At 41.0% G+C, this 21,283-nt stretch overlaps 1 pseudogene; it reads right to left on the reverse strand.

Moving 5' to 3' along the window:
• The window catches only part of LOC124514165 (aldehyde oxidase-like), a 95,333-nt pseudogene that overhangs the window by 23,174 nt on the left and 50,876 nt on the right, over nucleotides 1–21,283 (reverse strand).

Here is a 21,283-nt window from a genome sequence, read left to right on the forward strand (position 1 = left end):
GGCAACCTCGTGAAAAATCCCGAGCCTGAATCATCCAGATAAGCCACTCCCAGGTTTCTGGCCCTCAGAAATTCTGTCAGTTAATAAATATTTGTTATTTTCAGCTGCCAAATTTGAGAGTAATTTGTTACATAGCAATAGATAACTAATATATAAATGTAGGTTTAAAGTGAGGGAAATTTTAATTTTTTTTTTCAACGTTTATTTATTTTTGGGACAGAGAGAGACAGAGCATGAACGGGGGAGGGGCAGAGAGAGAGGGAGACACAGAACCAGAAACAGGCTCCAGGCTCTGAGCCATCAGCCCAGAGCCTGACGCGGGGCTCGAACTCACGGACCGTGAGATCGTGACCTGGCTGAAGTCGGACGCTTAACCGACTGCGCCACCCAGGCGCCCCGTGAGGGAAATTTTATAGAATAAGAACAATTCTAACAACATAAGAATGACTGAGAAACAGGCCTCCAGGGAGGGCCCCTAGTGGGATGTTACATTACAGCCCTTTGCCAGGGGTGTACCTAACCTGAGTTACAGACCTAGCTTCTTTGAATGCATCTGATAAAAAGACTATTTAGTACACCTCTTAAGATTATTCAAGTAAGTTATAAGAACACACCTCAAAATTTCACACCAAGGCTATTACCTTTCTTAGACCTTAGCAAGGCCAAGGCATATACAAGATAAAGAAAACCCAAGTGATTTAAGTTTTCCCTAAATTTTTCTTTGAGGGAGAAGGGATGTAGAAATCAGTTAGTATGAGATAACTTTCTATGGAACTAAAACAGGACAGCTACTCCAGCATGAAAACCATGCTTAGTATGATCACTGTTTTTTCCTAGTCCAAGGTTCCCCAAAAGTGAGCTGGTCTGAGTTAGAATCCACACAAACCAGATACTTTATTGGGCAGGTTCAAAGGTATATACAATTTCAAAGATTAGGCTGACTATAGTTTAAAAAACGTACATGCTGGAGACCTGTTAAATGAAAACTTAAATCTGATCATACTCTAAGATATAGTGACAAAGTATGTTTGGAAATATCAAGACCTAGAGTCTCCTTCTGGGTAGGTTTTGGGACAGATTATCACAAGACAGTTGTGAGGGTATCACAGCCCCATTTAATGTATTAATAATCATTTATTATTACTGACAGTGGCCAGTAAGTAGCTTCATTTACCCATAGGGGCCCAGCTACAAGAGGAGAAACTCTCCTTGAAACAGAAGTGTGTGTGTGTGTGTGTGTGTGTGTGTGTGTGTGTGTGTGAGAGAGAGAGAGAGAGAGAGAGAGAGAGAGAGAGTGAGTGAGAGAGAGCGCACGCACCTGTGTGGGAATCTCTTCACAGCATCACTTAAAATCATAAGATGCCCTTAAACTATCTAAAAAGCAGGACCTAGCTAGATAAAAGATATCAAAAGCTGGCCACTAACTTCCCTGGGCTGGCCCTTGGTGCTTGTTAGATTATGGATGCTTATTAAATCCTTCAAAAATGTCATATGATGGCATTTCACATAGGAGGTCAGGATTGCTGGTTATACCAACAGTCTACATGAAAGCTCTCTTCAAGCTGTGTTTCTTCCTTGAAGTGGTTTCTTTCCCAATTCCATTTAAAAAGACCAGAAAAATAAGAGAAGTTGCCAGCTGTTTTCCATGGAAGCAACCACAACACCAAGGCAACTGCTGAGCTTCTATTTTTTTCTGGTAATTCAGAGAAATTATCCTTAGCCAAATACATGGTGCTTCCACAGTGCTCAGACAGATGGAATATATGGAATTTAGATCTATCAAAGGTACAACCTGAAGACTTTCCCAATTGGTATTGACCCTATGAACACCTGTCAGGCAGTCTATTTCAACCTCGGAACAGGCAGCTCCATAAACAAAATATTTTAAAGGATGGCTTTTGCCTGTCTCCCAGTTCATGTCTGACTCAACCCCTGGAGGAAACAGAATTCTTGAGGAGAGCTGTTAAGTGATTAGGTCCTCTAATTGCATGGCCCGATGATTTAAACAGACCAGTAAGAAGCTGTGTTCAATTTGCATGTACAGCAAACTAAAAGAATACACTTGTACAATGATGTGCCAGCATGTAACACATGCAATAAATCTGTTGAATAAATATATACTTCTTATTACACTTGCTTTGGCTGATAAAACATCCAATTGCTCCTCGTCAATGAATGACTCCTTATGCCTGGAAGTTAGGTGCTGACTATACGATTATCCAGCCTATTGCTTTTAGTTAATCTTGAATCATGTCATCCCACTGTCATCAGATTTGGGGAATTACAGCTGCATTTTAGACCAAATGCTATTTCAAAGGTGCACGTTTGTCTGTCTGTCTGCCTTTTTGGCTCCAGGATTCAGCCTTCTGTTCACAAGACCAGGCCCTTGGCTCTCATTCTATGCTACTTCTCTAGTCCCCATGGCCTGCTCTGTTCCTGACTCTTCCTTAAGACACCAAATGGGTGTCATGGTAAAAGAGACGCACAGGCGAGCAGCTTGCCAGGAATTTCTACCCTGCTCTCCTCTGTTTGCCCTGGTCTGGAGGTGGCCATTAAAAACACTTCTAACACTTATTCCTGATAGCCAGCCAGTGCCCCAGGACTCCCACGAGAACTAACAAAATGACAAAATCACATAAGACTCTACATCACTCTGTTCTCTTATGGCTTTCATTTTCCATTAAAATAATTTGATAATTATTTTCTAAAGTATGTGAGAAACAATTTTTCCACAGGTTGACAACACATGGTTATTGTCACATTTCTTATTTCTTGCCAATCTAGAAGGTGTGAAATGATGTTCGTCTTATTATGGGTTTATTCTGCAATCTCCCTACATTTGTTTCTTAAGGATACACTAAGTTTTCAACAGAAAAATCAATCACTGCTGTGGGTTCCAAGCACCAACCTCATAGAACCCTCTAGTACTACTCAGTATGATTCAAATCATCAGTTCAGTCATATTTTATTTGTGTTCCTATTTTTCCCAACAGAAGACTTTCTGGACACTTGGATTAACTAGAAGCTAAATGTTGTTTATAACAGTGGGTTAATAGAAGGTACAAAATCAATTTTTTCCAAAATTTCAAACAGAAGTGAAACTCTTCCTCAAGCTACAACTGCTATTTTTCATGGCATGGGATTGAAAGGACTATTTACCTGAAGTATTCAGCAACTGCAAGACTACCGCTTTCATCAAAAGCAACTCATGCCTGTGAAAAAGAGCAATCATGATGTGATAGTGATGTTTAAAGAAAGAATCATTTGAGACTTTAATTCTGATTTCACTAGATGATAAAGAAAGCTATCAGTAGTAATAACCAGGAAGAGCCAAGATTAATGTAATCCTTCCCACAGCACTTGTGGGAACTTCCAACTTCCCAACTTCCCAAGCACTTGTGGTCATCTTGTACTAACAGCATTTGTTCAGTGCCTGTGACCGTCTCCCGTGACTGCCAACTTAGTTACACCTGTGGTCTGTGCTATAACGGGCAATGTACGTTCTGCTGCTGAAGAACTTCATTCAGTCTTCTGGAAAGACAGCCTATCAACAGCGAGTATTTCAGGAGACAATGGATGGTGGGTTGTTTAATTTTAGTATCAGGTACCTATCAGTCTTGGGAGAGTGGCGTAATTTTGGTAAATTATACCATTTACATCAAAAGTTCTCCTGACTCTGCAGTGCACATTGTTGACTTACAGAAAAATGAGGGTTAGGGCCAAGTCCCCAAGTCTAAGAAAGAAAAAGGTGAGAGGTGCAACCATTACAGAAGAAAGTATGCTGAATGGCAGCAATTCATGAGGGTGGAAGGTTGACTGCCTGGCACTGTACCTCTCTCTTCAGTCAGGCTCTCTCAGCCTTTCTTTGGCTCAGGAAGCACAGGGCAGAGGGGAGAAATAAATATGCCCCAAAAGGATTGAGAGCTCCCATAAATATGAATTATAGAAGGAGTCCTAGTTTTGTAGAATAGCAGGAACCATTTTTTTTTAATGTTTATTTATTTTTGAGACAGACAGAGACAGAGCATGAATGGGGGAGGGTCAGAGAGAGAGGGAGACACAGAATGTGAAGCAGGCTCCAGGCTCCGAGCTGTCAGCACAGAGCCCAATGAGGGGCTCGAACTCATAGAGTGTGAGACAATGACCTGAGCCAAAGTCAGAAGCTCAACTGACTGAGCCACCCAGGCGCCCCAGGAACCATTTCTAAGGAGGATTCCTCAAACATTATTTCCCTGAGACCAATGTTTTTAATGTGACATTCTAGAACAGTCAGCATGACACATACTCAGCTTTTATTGACATCCATTCCACACCATCTGGTACTTTATAACCTATTACTTTGAAAGTTTGCTAGTTGACTTTAGAATGTGTGTTTTCTCTTCCAACTAGGTTGTAAGTACATCGAAGGAAGCAGCTGAAATTTCCACTGCATTTAGTGCCTACTATTGGTTGAAGACATAGCCAGCAGGTTGGTTTCCTATTTTCCTATGAGTGCTTATATGATTTTCACTTTTATAAAAGGACTGTAGTGTTGCCTTCCCATTTAGGAACAGTGGAACCCAAAGAAGGAGAACAAATAGATTTACAGGTATTATCTGGAAGATACCTACATTCCATAGGAAGAAACATTAATTAGTTCTGGCTTAAAAAGAAGAGTTTTGGGCAGAAAAACCACCTTTTTGTCTAATGGAGAATTTTCCCAGATGCAAGAGCTCCTCTACCATATGATGACAAAAATTTCCACATGCAGAGAGCCAAAAGGCCTCCATTTATCACTGTGTAACTGCAGTAGCTTTGATAGTGCCATTTCTACTGATATTCAATTCACTCATTCCTCCTCCCTCCTTCTTTTTTCTATCATAAAACACAAAGTAACAGTGATTCTCACCCAATCCTGAGTGCCTTGATGGTTCTTGCTGATGACTGGTTCAAGGCATTTTAGAAGAGTCTGACAAGCATGCTAGGGATTATTTTTTATTAAGTTATCATAATTTCCAGAAAACACTGATTTCAAAACCACAAATATGTGCCAGAGGCTTAAGAGGCCCATGGGACACAGAGAAGGCAGAGACCAGCCCTGTAAGAGGTGATGCGAAAGGTTTCCCAGGGGTGGGGGTGAAGTGTGAGTTGGTCTTAAAGACAGACCATCTAGGGTGGAGGCCTTATAATTCATGCTAAGAGGTCAGGGATTAACAGAAAAACTATTGGCAAACTCTAAGCATTGTTTTTAAATATGGCATGGCCAGATTTATTTTGTGGGAAAGCTCTGTCAACATGAAGCCAGAGTGAAAGGCACTGAAACTCAGGTGGAGGGACAGAGCCTTGCAGTGGCCCTGAAAAGAGGTGCAAGTCTGAATCGGAGTAGCGATATTCCCAGAACATGGAGGTTGAAAGACAGAGATATTTTTGAGTAAAATGGAATCCCACTGACCAGTGGGATGTCAGGAGTGAGGGAGAAAAGGAGATGGATTTCCAGGCCGGGAGAGCAGCTGAGTATTGTACCATGTACCGAGCCTGACACTGGGGAAAGCACAGTTTTTACTAGGAGGCTGTGGGAAGGAACTAAAGATTGGATTAATTCTCAACAACTCTGGAGCTCCACCCATGTATCTGGCCTGGTGGGGTTAATGATTCGGACACCACTGCAATGATTTTTACCTTTACTGCCAACCCGCTGAGACCCGCCACCACAAAACCCCAGAGACATTTGTATTAGGGACAGTTTCTGTGCTTGGTCCACGCAGGTGGTTGTTAGACACTGGCATCCTTAATTTATAACTAGCCACCTGTTTCTTTTCAAATACTTTGGTCATAGACCTGTGCACACACCCACACAGCAGCCTGCGTGTGAAGCCCCACACGTGCAACGGCGACAGGCGGGCAGAACCATGAATTCTGCCAGCCACAAAAAGTTCTTTTCTAAAATCCCTGTAGAGCTAGTCTGGACTCTAAAGTCTGAGCACACATTCTTTTTTTCTTTGGCTTTCTTCTGTGCAGTAGCATCAGGAAGAGGAGGCAAAGCCCAAAGCCAACACGGGAGGAAAATGCTTCGTATCTTCATAATCATGAAATCAATACCTCTGCAGCCTTTCCTACCACCTCACTCTGCAAAATTCCAGCAAAAGCTCTATAACCAGGAAAATGCAAATTAAGGCAATAATGAGATACTATCATTCACCTATTAAATTACTTAAGGTTTTTAAAAAATCCATAAGACATAAAGTTGGTTAGTGGTATAATGAAATGGATACTTTCTAGAAAACAATTTAGTAATGAGTATCAGTGATTTAAGATATACTCTGTGACCCAGTAATTCCATTTCTGGAAATCTATTTTAAGAAAATAATCATTGATTTGACCACAGGCTTATGTACAAAAATATTCATTATAGTATTCAACAATGGGGATGGTTAAATAAATTATACATATATCCACATGCAGACATTAAAAATCATGATTTCAAAGAATTCTTAACCACAGGAAGAAGTGCTCATTCTACATAAGATAGGTGAAAAAAAACCCAGTAATGAGCATAGGGAAAAAAAGAGAGAGAGAAAAGCAAATCAAGAAACAGGCTCTTAACTATAGAAAGCAAAATTAATGGTTACCAGAGGGGAGGTAGGTGGGGGGATGGGTGAAATAGATGATGGGGATTACGGAGTGCACTTCTGATGAGCACAGAGTGCTCTATGGAAGTGCTGAATCATGATATTGTACGCCTGAAACTAACAGAACACTGCATGTTAACTAACTGGAATTTAAATAAAAATAAAACCAAAAACATAAAACAAAAAACCCACCTAAAAACCAGGATACAAAATTATACAAACAGCATGTTAGAAATTTTTGAAAAAGAAAAAAGAAAAGATGGAAAAACCTCAAAACAGTGCTTATTGCTAAATGGTGAAATTGTTCAGTCTTTAAAAAATTTTTTTTTCCTCTTCCAAATGTTTTATAACCTTTAACATTACTATTGTTTGCAAAATAGAAACGATAGCTAAAAATTAATCTAAAGTAAATGAGCCAAAAGAAAATGGGTAAAATCTGATTAGAAATATCAGATGTGATTTATATTATCAATTGTTCAAAGTCCTCACTATAAGGGATCTGGGTAGCTCAGTCAGTTAAGCATCCGACTTCAGCTCAGGTCATGATCTCACAGTTCATGAGTTCGAACCCCATGTCAGGCTCTGTACTGACAGCTCAGAGCCTAAAGCCTGCTTCAGATTCTGTGTCTTCCTCTCTCTCTGCCCTCCCCTGCTTGCATTATGTCTCTCTCAAAACTAAATAAATATTTTAAAAAATTCAAAGTCCTTACTATAAAAAAGGCAAGAAATAATGCAATATATGAGAATTTACACATCTTTTTATTGCCCAGCAAAAGTTGAAGAAAGACAACTCACTTGTTAATACTGGTATCCCCCACTTTGTGAAAGTTTGCATAATGCCACTTGGCTTTTATGAAACACCTACAATTTGTACCTGTTTTCACTAACTGAAATAAATCTGAAGAGGATTTTCACTTTTGCGAAAAAAGGTAAAGAGCAAAAATAGCGCTCAGTGTTTGTTTTGCAGCAAGCCGTGGTAGAGGCAGAATGCACCCCAAGCAGTGACAGTGGCACCCCAAGCTCCTTCCCCAGTACTACAGTCAGCATCACAGCATCAAACTGTCAGAGCTTTGAACTGTATTGGTCCAGCCTCTGTGCTTTATCTCCATTTATTTTGTGCATCTGCCAGCAAATTAGAAAATACTAACAGAAGTTATTTTTTGGGGTTTGGAAGGGCTCAAAATATTTTCATGTATCCAACTTAATCCAACTAGTTGCATACTCACCTGAATCATTTTAGTGTGCACCCCCTGATCCATTTTGATTCCACTATGAGTCATCAGCACAGACCCATCCAGGTAAATGGGAACCAGGACAGCAGCCTAACCAAAAGAGATGAAAATGGTTTCCATGTTGTTTTTGAGTGACGTTGTCATATTTCCTGTCAATTAAAACATTTTCCCTGGATAATGTATTGAATTGTTGAATCACTATACTGTACTACTACAACTAATAAAACACTGTATGTTAACTATACTGGAATTAAAATTAAAAACATGTAATAAACTGTTCGAAGCCCGAAGACATACAGAACAGGCCATGGGCAGAATTTGACCCACTCTGTAGTTTGCCAACCTTTACTTTAATAGTTTAATGTTAAATGATAACCAAATATTAGCATAGAAATTGTCCTCAAAAACCAAGTGTGTGCTTCACTGTCAGTCTATTCTAGAAGGTATTAAAATGTACCAAATGAAAATAAATACATAAATAAAACAAAACATTTTCCCTGGAAATGATCCCCTCCTTTCCATATCCTGCCAAAATATGCACACTTTCCCCCTGCCCTGAGAGCACTAAGTAGAGCCAGGGCAATGCTGTGGCAAGTGCTCTCTCATGATCACTCCACAAGAGGGCAGACTGTCACGGGATGGCTTTGAGGCCGGGGGAGGACTGTATTCTTTAAGCTACTATTTCTTCATGAGGACATTTGAGCATATTGGTACCTTTAAGGATCTCCCTAATTCAGAGTGGAACAACAATCTAGGTTTGGGGGTTTTTGTGGGGACGGAGGTAGTTTTAAAATGCCAAGTTCTGTGTAGATAGGTTGAGGCAGGGGAGAATTGTTTATATGAACATATGCTCCCATAGTTGTAGGTATGATATAGAGAAGCAAAACCCAAAATCCAAATAAGATAGGATAGACAGACGTAGTTTGCCACAAAATGAGCTAAGCCCACTCCAAATCATTCTGGCGCAGAATTATAGAGCTTTAGTTGGAAGAGAACTTGGAAGTAATCTTATCTAACTGTACAGTTTCCCACAGGGATCCAGAAAGAACCAAACTGCTAACACAGAATTAAAGGCTGCTGTAATCAGAAACATCCAGACTCCAGCTAAACATGTTTTATAATCAACAAGAATGTGCCTTCTTACAATTTTGTTCATGCTAAAATAAGGGGTATAAAGATATCCCAGGAGGCTGCAGAAAACAAGGCTGGTCTTTTTACTTTGAGTTTCTAGTATAAGAGCAGTATTAACACACACAGTCCTAGGAGAAATGCTTCCAGTGGTTCCATTGTAGTTTAAGAAGCCCTGCAAGACATCTTTGTAGCTGCTCAACTGGGAGATGCCAGCCTCACAGGCGTGGTCTGGGCCAGCAAGGGGTGACTATAAAGCTCTGTCAGCTAGGTTTCTTAATATCTAAGCTTCTAGGCAGAGTGGAATAATAATCTAGGATTTCTAAAGGCAGGATCTTCAGGAAATTCTGGTAACAAGTTAATTTGTATACAATGAAGATAAAATTTTAATAAACCTTCACTACTCAGATTACTTATAAACAACCCTGGTCATAAGTGAAAGTCAATGGAATCACATGTCAATCACCAGATAAACTCAAGGAATGAACTACAGATGGATGCTCTGACCACCAGAAAGACCTTCATTGCCACTGGTGGGCCATGAGCCACACTTGGAGTACTGCCTCTTTATTGATATCCAAAGATTTACATTATTCCAGTGAATGACTAACAGAAGGTTCTATCATTCTAAATAAGATACTGACAGTGAAAATGGACTCTACTTACCTGGGTCAGCAGGTGTAAACTAGGAATGTTTTGGTCAAATAGGGACATAGGGATACCCTTTCTCAGCCCAAGGGAGAATCAGAACCTTGAGGAAAGCATTGTTGCCATGATAATCATGCCCAAGAGCCTTGGGAAAATACATCAGAGCGTGTTTTACTGTTTGTTCACACATCACTCCTGGAAATACCATCTTGTCATTCTGGCCATTTGTTCTCAAAATAATAAAGCTAAGGAGTGGCATCCCCTGCAGAGAGCCTAGTGCTGGCTGCCCTGGTTGCTCATCAGATGCCAGGTGATGGCAGCTGCAAGGGCTGCTCCTGGGCTGAACTCTATGACACTTCAGTGTCGTCTGCTAGAACATGAGCCCCCTGAAAGGAAGGACCATGTCCTAAGGCATCCCTTGGGATGTAACATAGTATCTCACACATTGTAAGTGCCCAATAAAAGTTTGATAAATGAATTTACAACAGCATAGTGATTTGATCTGTTTGTGAAGCTTTTAAAGTCTGTATTTGGCCTCCTTGGCTCTGCAAGCAATTCAGAAGTTGCTTATGGCAATTTGTAGTTGGCACATGTGATTGAGCTACAATTACAGTGGATTGTGCATTTCCTCCATTGTGTGACCCTACTGGCAACAGTACCCTGCCTGCGTGTCCAGGGAAGCATTTCTTTCAGAGACTGCTGAGTAATTTGTTCCATGTGCTGCTGCAATCCCCTTGGGTCATTTAAAATGTCAAATTTGGTTCAGTTAAGTGGCACCACCGGATGGTTCATTGTTATCGCCACAAAGGAAAATTCTGCAAAGCTTCATCTATGAAATCGGCACAACTGGAGCATTAGAACAGATGGTTCTCCAATATAAATTGGGGGCTGAGTCTGTGAAATTTAAATCATCAAGCAATGACTGCTGGTATTGGTGAGAAGTTTGCTTTGGTTCCAGATTCCCAAAATGTCTCAGTCATTCAAGCACTTGAGTTTCTACTCTGTGTTGGGGTACTGGGGATGTGGAGGTTAATTACATATTGTCTGTTCTTCCATGTTCACAGGCTAGTAATTAAATATACCACAGGGGAGGTATGTTTGACACCCTCAGCTGTTGGGAGCACAGCGGCTGCCTCTGCTCAGGGAGACAGCACAGAATGAGATAAAGACACATGACAAGACAGTCTTCAAGTCCAATCCTTATTCTCAATAGCTAAATGTCCTTGGGCAAGAGACTGAACTTCTATGGGCTTTAGTTTCTTCTTCTATAAAATAGAATCATACCTACTCAACCAAGATGAGATATGGGTTAAACGAAGTGGGCAATACAAATTCCCCAGCCTTGGGCCTTATAGGTAGAAGGTGCTCAAATACCATTTCTAGTTCCCTTCTCAGAACAGTCTTTCAGCATATGGCTTCCAGGAAGCAGCTTGCCCGATCTCAAACTCCTCAATTAGGCCCTAAACAAATGTTTTCAGCATGGAAACTGGTTTCCAGGAAAAGATGGGTAGGACTGGTGTGCGCTTTGGGGGAAGCTCCTCAGGAGACTTCGAGAATGAGACTTTGTACTGCTTGCTGGATGTTGTCTAGTTTCCTCCCTGTTGAGCTGAATCCCACCTCAGTTCCCACCAAAAGGTGCCGTGGAGAGACATCTGAGAGGACACTGCTTCTGGAGCCTCTCAGATCTGAGTTTCCAGCCCTGGTCCCATGTGTCTCCAGATATGGGACTTCAGGGAAGTTATTAGATAAAATCTCAAAGAACTTATAGCACAGTAGGTAACTATGATATGATAGCTCAGTACCTATCATTATTTTTAATCTACTTTTAAAGAAATTTCCAATAAGGGAAATGGAACAGGTCTGGTCTACTGCGGATATGAGATATTAAGTAATGGCAACAGTTAAGTAGAAACAGGCTGCCATTTCTACCACAGCTTCCTGCCCTGGGATTGCTGGAAGATCTGTAAACAATAGGGACTGTTTCCCCAGTGATCCTGGCCAGTCCGCTCAGGGACAGATGGACCAGACTGATCCCCTCTGTTAACTGCTGGCTAATCAGTTTACTCCCAAACCTTGAACCAACATCCACTGCTCACTAACCCTTTTCTAACGGTAGTTTTCCCCTCTCCCCTCCTGCTGAATAATCTTGGCTTTGCCTTTATTCCTCAACCACAGTCTCTTGATGGTCTCCCTCAACTGGGTAAACTGTGTGCAGATGACTAAATGGCTCTGTGCTGTTTTTGCTATCATAAAAAGGCATGGAATGCGAAGGCTGCAAAAAGATCACCGCTTGTATTGTTATGATTCTCCCCGAGCTACCACCTGTCTATAACCAAATTGCATGAAAACATTCTAATATTACACCAAAGCTGAGCCAGGATGGTTAGGTGAAAGGATGGGTATAGGAATGAGGGAAGAACTTTCTTGCCCATTTTTTTCTGACCTCCTCTGCTCTCTTAACACACAGCATACGTACTAGTGTTCCTTACAGCCCCACCCCCCTTTATCTCTAATCTGTCATCACTCAAAGCACCTGCCATTTCGTTTTCATAGCTCAGCCAAAGGTGTGAATTCTGCAAAGGAGAGTGACAACAGTTTTGAGGGCTCTGCCATCTTCTCCACACATATATATGCATATATAAGAATGCAGACAACAGGGGTCCCAAATCACTGCTGTACAGTGAGCGAGAATAGAGCAGACCACCAGCTATTCAGGTAAGTTGCATTCAAGAATGAGTGGGTAGAAGCAGGGATTTAGCAAACAAACAGGGAATTGATTTAATCAATTGAAACTACAAGAGCAGATATCCAATCCTCCCCTTCACATAACTCTCAGCAGCTAAGAAATGAACAAACTTTTTTTTAATGTTTATTTTGAGAGAGAGAGAATGCGCGTGTGAGCAGGGGAGGGGCAGAAAGAGTGAGAGAGTGAGAGTGAGAGAGAGAGAGAGAGAGAGAGAATGAGAGAGAGGGAATGCCAAGCAGGCTCCATGCTTCATACCACAAACTATGAAATCATCACTTGAGCTGAAATCAAAAGTTGGACACTTCACTGAGCCACCAGGCACCCCAGAAGTGAACACACTTCTAAAATTGTGTTTTGAAAAAATTATTTAAATGATTTACTTTTCTGACTTTAGTTTACCCCACCCACTAAAAGGGAAGGTGCACCCAAATGCCTTGCAGCTTGCAGTTTCTATTTCATGGTCCAGAAACACAGAAACATAGAGTAGCTGGAGTCTTGGCATTCATCTGACCCACTGTCTTACTTTATACTAGAGTGATCTGGGCTCAGAGCGAGTTGACTCAGTTGCTTAATGCCACAGCCAAAAGAAGGCACTAGGTCTCCTGAATTCCCAACAAGAATGCTTGTTACTAACCCTGGGGAATCCTGCAAAGGAGCTTTTATCTTCTCTGGAGAAAAGCTGGCTTGACTAAGCACAACTTTGGTGAAGGTTAACAAACAGGCATTGAAACCACATGGCTAATCCAACTTAATAGAAAGCTTCCCCAACACCTTTTGATTTGTCTGTTTGGAGAACTGACCTGACCAGCAGCGACTGAGCCAAAGCTGACAGAAAACTTCAGGGGGACCACAGCCAGCCCTTTTTTCTTCCAATAAGTCTCTGAATTGGATTTTTCCGTGGCTGCTTTCCTCAGAGAGAAGGAAGACACGGACATACATTCTTTCCAACACTGAATCAGGGCCTTGGCATTAATCTCTTGTTTGATCAATTTCCTGTACATGTTCATCATTCGGACCTATAAAAGAAAAGGAGATTAAAATAGGGCAACAGACATAGTCTCTTCCATTCACTGTCATCCTAGTCAAGCTCTACTCATCCCATCAGGCTCAAACTGAGTTCCTCTTACTCCTTTTTGAAGCCCTTCCCCGCACATAATTTCTCCTCTATTTGGAGATTCTCTCAAATATGTTAGCACTTACATGCCTTCTATGCTGCTCTGGTGTGAGTTCAAAGGAAGGTATCCTTTCCTTATATAACTCAGTTCAGTCCAAGTACACAGGAGACTCCTAATTCTAGTTGCACTTGTGAATATCTGTTGAAAGGTAATCCTGATTTTAACTTCCAGGACATGATCTACACAACTTGAATTATTCAGATGCTGTCACAAGACCACTCATTTCCAAAAAGGAAAGTACGAAAGCTTGTTTATACATAACCAATAACTAAGATGAAGAACAAATTAAGATTCTATCTCAGGATGTCTGAGCCATGAGTAGAATTCTTTCTACATTCTCAGAATCAGTGACTAATGCCCCTGGCAGAGAACAAAAAATGCCAAGTACATCATATTTTCAGTTGAGAAAACTCTCAGCTGTTCTTGCCAGTGACCTCCCAAGCTGACAGGTGCCATTACAGACATACACTCTCCCGACACCCCTAAAGAAGTTCCCAGATCATTATAAGAGAAATGTTAGAAATTAGTAAGCTGTACCATTTTGGGGGAGGCAGTGTTTTTAAGGGTGGCTGTTCTCTCCTCCAACTTCCCCAAGGATGGAGGGGGATCATTATCTAATGCCACCAGTGCAACAGAACATCTGGGAGGGAGGCTGTGATGAGATGGCCAGAAGGGAAGGGCAGGGACCCCCACAAGTTCAAGAAACATAAAGAAACTGGCTCCTGTCTATGGCCACAGATTCTAATATTGAATAGAAAGTCAGATGAACTTGGGGACGGGGCTTTCCAAGGTTTGTGGCAGCATGGGGCAAAGAGGCATCAGGAAATGCCACATGAGGTGCCAGCTGAGGGTCAGTTGTTGATTTAACGAACTCTCACAGGGAACTATTGATTTCTGAGACAGCTAGCAGAAATGGAACCCTCAGAAACATACTTGAAAAGTGGCTACATCTAAGCAAAGAAAGGATGAGAGCTTGCTGGGAAGAGGCTGTCTCCTCTGGTCCTCCCTTCCCTCTCTGCCCCAACAGCACAGCAGAAGGCACAGAACAGGAAGGGGTAAAAGAAAGCACACTGTATCTCCCCAGTCTAACTCCGCTCCAGGATTCTGAGTGGAAGAGGCAGAGGGAAGGGAACAGAAACTGGGACCCCGACTTTAAAAACGGAAAGGAAACCATTTTAGTAATTGAATGACTAAAACTTCATGACACCTGCCTGGGATGTTAAAGGAAGTAGGAAAAAGAAGGGTTTGACAGGACTTGTTGGCAGCAGTAATGTCCTCAACCAAAGGAGACTGCTCACTGAATGAGCTGGAATCCAAAGCTCCCTCCTCAATATCCTCTGTCTCCAGGATTTTTAGGAAAGAGCCTGAGAAAGACAAGGATCACTGAACTTTGGAGTCCTGGCTCTGTCTTAAGTAGTTAGCTGTGTTACTTCCGGCAAATCACTTAGCCCCTCTGAATCTCAAACTCCTCAACCTGAATGACACCCAATTGTTCTCCTTGCTCTGGAACTTGAGGTCTTGTGGAAGAGAGACTAGGTAGCATTACCTTCTCAGGAGCCAAACCACAGCTGGCTGCAACTTCAGTGATCCAGGACTCACTGATCAGCTGCGCCTGAGGAAAGCCAAAGCCACACAGAAGTGTGTTGGATGGAAGGCTGGTTATGCTTTAGAGCTAATGCATTTTTTTTTTTTTTAGGTTTCAGACATTTGCCAAAGACACTGAAGCATTCATAGGCTTTAAATACTGGGTCTACAGAATTTAATGAATAAAATATCCTGGAAAACATGAAAAAAAGTGTTTTGGTATTTGGCCTAGTGCATTGGTTCTCAACCAGAGGCAATTTTGTCCTCTCTCTTCCCTGGTAACCTCTAGAGATACTTTTGGTTGTTAACACCAGAGGGCAGCTGTGCCACTGACATCTAGTGGGTAGAGGTCAAGAATACTGCTTAACATACCACAATGCACAGGACAGCCCCACAACAAAGAATTATCCTGTCCAGAATATCAATAGAGCTGTGGTTGAGGTCTAATGCTTGCATTTGGGAAAAGAAATCTAAGTATGGGAAAGATGCAGATAATACACAGACACAGATTTAGCAACTCTGGACTTATTCTGGGGGTGCCAGTAAGTAATATATGGCTATTCTGGAATGTGGGTCTTTATTTATTTATTAAAATATTCCTTAACTATTAAACATTTTCTGAATTATATAATTTTATCTAAGACTTTACAGAATGTAAACTTGCTTCTTAAAGCACTTACAAATAATAATTCATCCAGGGAGGCACCTCCATTGCTATAATACTCCATATCCAGGGCCAACATTCTGCCAACATTCATGAAGCCAGCCTAGGAAAAGAGAACTGACTTTTTAAAAAAATGCTTTAATGTTTTTATTTATTTTTGAGACAGAGACAGAACACGAGCAGGGGAGGGGCAGAGAGAGAGGGAGACACAGAATCTGAAGCAGGCTCCAGGCTCTGAGTTGTCAGCACAGAGCCCGACGCAGGGCTCAAACTCATGGAGTGTGAGATCATGACCTAAGCTGAAGTCGGACGCTCAACCGACTGAGCCACCCAGGCTCCCCATAAGAGAGAACTGACCTTTAATACTAGTGTTGGGGACCATGTTTCTCTATATCTTATTTTGTCACTTGTGAATCCTTACAAAGATAAAAAATTTCATGACACTGGGCTTGCCAATGATTTCTTGGATATGACACCAAAAGCACAGGCAACAAAAGAAAAAAAAATAGATAAATCAGACTACATCAAAATTTAAAACTTCCATGTATCAAAGGACACAATAGAGTGAAAAGGCAGACCAGAGAATGGGAGAAAAATTTTCAAATCATATATCTAATAAAGCATTAATATCCAGCATGTATATGAATTCCTACAACTCAACAATAAAAAAACTTGATTAAAAAGTGGGTAAAGGATTTGAAGAAACATTTCTCCAAATATTCAAATATCCAATAAGCACATGAAATGATGCTCAACATCACTAGTCTTTAGGGAAATGCAAATCAAAATCATAAGATACCACCTCACATCCAGTAGAATGACTACTATAAAAAAAACCAACAACAACCAACCAACCAGTAACAGAAAGTAGTAAGTGTAGGTGAGTATATGGTGAAATTGGAACCATTGTGCATTGCTGGTGGGAATGTGAAGGAGTGAAGCTGCTGTGGAAAACAGTATGGCAGTTCTCAAATAATTAAACATAGAAACATAATATGATGCAGCAATCCCATTTTTGGGTATTTAATCAAAAGCATAGAAAGCACAGTCTTTTATATTTTTTTATTTTTATTTTTAACGTTTATTCATTTTCGAGAGACAGAGACAGAGCGCAAGCAGGGGAAGGGCAAAGAGAGAGGGAAGCATCATAATCTGAAGCAGGCTCTGAGCTGTCAGCACAGAGCCCAACACAGGGCTCGAACTCACGGACCATGAGATCATGGTCTGAAGTCAGACCCTTAACTAACTGAGCCACCCAGGTGCCTTGAAAGCCCGGTCTTGAAGAGCTATTTGTACATCTATGTTCATAGCAACATTAGTCACACACAATAGCCAAGGTGTGGAAGCAATCCAAGTGTCCATCAATGGATGAATGGATAAATAAAATGTGACACATACAATAGAATATTATTCAGCCTTAAAAAGGCAGGAAATTCTAACACATGCTATAATATGGATGAACTTTGAGGAGATTATGTTAAGTGAAACAAGCCAGTCACAAAAGGATAAATACTGTTTGATTCCATTTCTATCAGGTACCTAGTGTAGTCAAATTCCTAGCAAGTAGGATGGTGGTTTCTACGGGGCCACTGGGGAAGGAAGAAATGGGGACATCTTGCTTAGTGGGTGCCGAGTTTCAGTTTTACAAGATGAAAAGAATTCCAGAGATGGCTGGCGGTGATGGTTGCACAACAAAGTGAATATACTTAATGACACTGACCTGTACACTTAAACATGGCTAAGATAGCAAATTGTATGTTGTATGTATTTTGCTACAACTAAAAATAATAATAAAGGAAAAAAAGAAGGGTAGAGAAAGATATAAAAGCAAAACAAAGACTCCTCCTATGCAATTCATGACTACTGTTCAACTAGTCCTTTTCTTTCCTCCTAATGCGAGTCAACTGCATACTTCTTAACCTCCTATTCTTGCCCCAACTCCTTGAATTCTGGCTCCACATTTCTACCTGAACCTTCTCCCCTGAAGCCACCTAACCTAATCTCCAAATCTGGTGACCTGCTCATAATGGATCCAGCACATGTTTCTCAGAGGGCCCAATTCGACAAAAACTCTCAGCAGCATTTAGTGCTGCTGGAGGTCTTTTACATAAAAATCTTTGCTATTAATATGTACCCAGGTGTGCCTGGGTGTCCGACTTTTGATTTCTGTTCAGGTCATGATCTCATGGTTTGTGAGTTTGAGCCCTGCATCAGGCTCCACTCCTTCAGCTTGGGATTGTCTCTCTCCCTGTCTCTGTGCCCCTCCCCTGTTCATGTGCTCTCTCTTTCTCTCTCTTAAAAAGAAATAAACATTTAAAAAAAACTACATATCCAATATCCCTGCTTTCTATCTGCATTCTGCTTCAATATCTCTGAACTTATTAGAGTTCACTTTGTGATTTCTGTTGAAAAGAACCAAATTCAAACCGAAGTAGTAGTCAAGGGCAAAGTCTATGAATTCCAGCAGTTTAATTTTGGGTCCCGGCTCTGCCACTTAACTAGCCCTGTGATGCTAGCTAGACTAGCTATAGAATCTATCTGTGAAATGGCAATAAATGAGGTAATGCATGGAAAAATTATAGGTGAGTGACTGAAACACAGCAAATGTTCTAAATACAAATTATTAATATTACTATTATAGGTGTTATTGATATCATCTCCTGTCCTCACTCTATATTAGAAAACATTATTTTCTCATAATTCTCATCACCACTATGCTTTTGGCCTCTATAACTATAACCAGCCCGTTTAATAAAGTTCCATATTGGTGCAGGACATTTATACTTAAATGTTCTGTATTTATATGAACAAGCTCATCATTGTTCCTCCAGATTGGTTCCTCCTTCCAACCTCGCTTTTTCTGCTAGAAACTTCCGAGTCACGTTTGTGGTTTTATTCTCCCCTGTATTTTGCCAAGTTTGTCACCAACTCCTATTTTATTTTATACTACAGTGGCTCTTGGACTCACTTCTTCTACATCTTACTATCACAGCTCAGACCCCCAACTACTTCATGTCTGAACGCATCAGCTGCCTTCTGATGGTCAGTCTGCCTCCATCCTCTCTCCTCCCCAGGCCATCCTGCCCAGTGCTATCCTATTACCCTCCCCAATGCACCTATGTTTGGTTATGACACGACTGATCAAAGATCTACGCCGTCTTACTCCTTCTTATAAGATCAAGTTTCGACTTGAAACTCTAGGCTCCTCTCTGTCTGGCATCACTTAACCTAACCAATCTTATTTTCCGCTACTTTTCAGTAATCATCGTGTGTTCTAATTCCCCCTCTCTCCTCATGGCCACCCGTATCAATCATGCTATGTTTATCCTACCTCTGCATTTTTGCTTTTGCTGTTCCCATCACCCATATGCCTTCTTTCTGCCCATCTATTCTTTTTTAATTATTTTTTAATAGATTTTTTAAAGTGTATTTATTTATTTTGAGACAGAGTGAGTGAGCATGGAAGGGGCAGAGAGAGGAGAGAGAGAAAATCCCAAGCAGGCTCCATGTTGTCAGCACAGAGCCCAGGGTAGGGCTCAAACTCACGAACCATAACATCATGATATGAGCCAAGGTGGATGCTTAACTGACTGAGCCACCCAGGCACCCCTTCTGCCCATCTATTCTTGAAGGCCATTTATGTTTCACCTTATCTAAGATGCCTCCTGTACATACTGTAACTCATGTTCATCTCTCCTCATAGTTTTACTACGTGTATCTCATCTTTTAACCTGAGATTAGTATGTTTTCATAATGACTTCATATGTGTAAGTTTTATTTCCCCCTCAACCTCCAAAATGTAATCTCTGTCAGAACAAAGTTCACTCTAATAAATCGTTGTTAAACTACACCAAATTCAAAATAGAGAGTGAGTGTGAGTTGAAATAAATACATCCATTATCTCCTAAAAATATGTACGTAGGTACACCAGCTGTGGTGGAGATGATGCTGTGTTAAACAAATGCTATTGTCTTTTATCCTGGGCACACAGAATCTGACTACATTGCCCAGCCACCCTTGTAGTTAGGTGGCAAAGTTCTGGCTAATAACATGAATAGAAGCAAGGTCCACACTTACACACCAGGTGCCTAAAACACCTCCCACATAACAGTCCATGTTCTCCCTCTCCCCTTGTGTTCTGCCCTCTTCAGAAGACCCAGTGGAGGACTTAGAATCCTCTCTGAGTGCTATGAAATAGAACTTTCTGTGATGATAGCAATGTTCTATATCTACATGTTCAATACGGCAGTCACTGGCCACATGTAGTTATTGAGCACTTGAAATATAGCTAATGCCACTGTGGAACTGAATTTTTTGTTTTATTTAATTTAGTTAATTTAAATTTATACTTAAATAGCCATATGAGCCCTGTGACCTCCATATTGGACAATTCAGTCTGAGGGGATGATGGTGGTACTACGTTTAAGTCCCTGAATGATTTTTCGGAGCAGAGTCCTCTCCTCTTCTCTTCCCTGTAACCCCTACTGATTATACTGGGCTGTTACTTGATGAAGAAATCACACAATACAGGATTAAGCCCCAGAAGTTTTTAGTTGTTTGTTATGGAAGTTAATCCACTCTGACAAGTTAAATTATTTCTTAGAAAGCAAAAGAATAATTATTTTCTGCTATAGAAATTTTTCTAAGAATTTCTGAGACAATTTTATAAAAATACCCTTGATATCCTGAAAAATGAGGAACCTGTTGGTAAATAATTGCAATTTCACAGAACCCTATTGGGAATTATCCTATTTTTAAAGTATGTGGAAGTAGTACAGTTATCAGATCTACTTTAATAGATGTATATATACTTACGTATTTTCCAGTTACTCTTCTGTACCAGCCAATACCAGTTAGTGTTTTTTTATATACTGAAAAGTACGTAGCTCAAAGCACATCTTTGAGCAAAGCAGATGTGAACCAGCTAGTAATCATTCAGCACAAGGAATGGGAAGTTAAATAGAAGCACGGTTTGTTGATTTGCTCACTGTTAGTCCCCATGAGAGAGCAGCCAAGTGCTACCCTTTGCAATTATGCCATGTTATCTTTATAACATAAATATTTTCCATCCCCGCTTTTCTTCTACTCACTTTGTATTTTCCAAGGTAAGGGTGGTGGCCTCCAGTTATTAACATGTCTTCTCGCTCCACAATGCAATTGACGGCACGACCATGTCTAAAGCAGAAAAAAGGAAAGAGTGGTAAACTCTTTACCAAGCAGGTACCATCTGGGGATTATATAACTCTCAGTGAGAGCTGGAGTGACATCCACACACATTACAGAACAACAGAACTACTGAACCCAGGCTGTCCTGATCTCAGGCATGCACTGTGGCCTCCCCTCCCCTTGGGTCAGGGCACAATGCCTGGCGTTCATTACTTATGTGGGGGAGAGTCTTGGGTGCCAGAGGCTTTAGGGTTTTGCTTGGGAGTATTTCCTGTGGTTATCACAATGGAAATCTGCTATAGACAAGCCATCCCAAGCCACATTATAGGCTG

Source organism: Lynx rufus, unplaced genomic scaffold (genome assembly GCF_022079265.1).
Source record: "Lynx rufus isolate CCGP_SWC_20201006 ecotype Redwood Valley unplaced genomic scaffold, mLynRuf1.p SCAF_2, whole genome shotgun sequence".
In the NCBI taxonomy this organism is placed as follows: domain Eukaryota; kingdom Metazoa; phylum Chordata; class Mammalia; order Carnivora; family Felidae; genus Lynx; species Lynx rufus.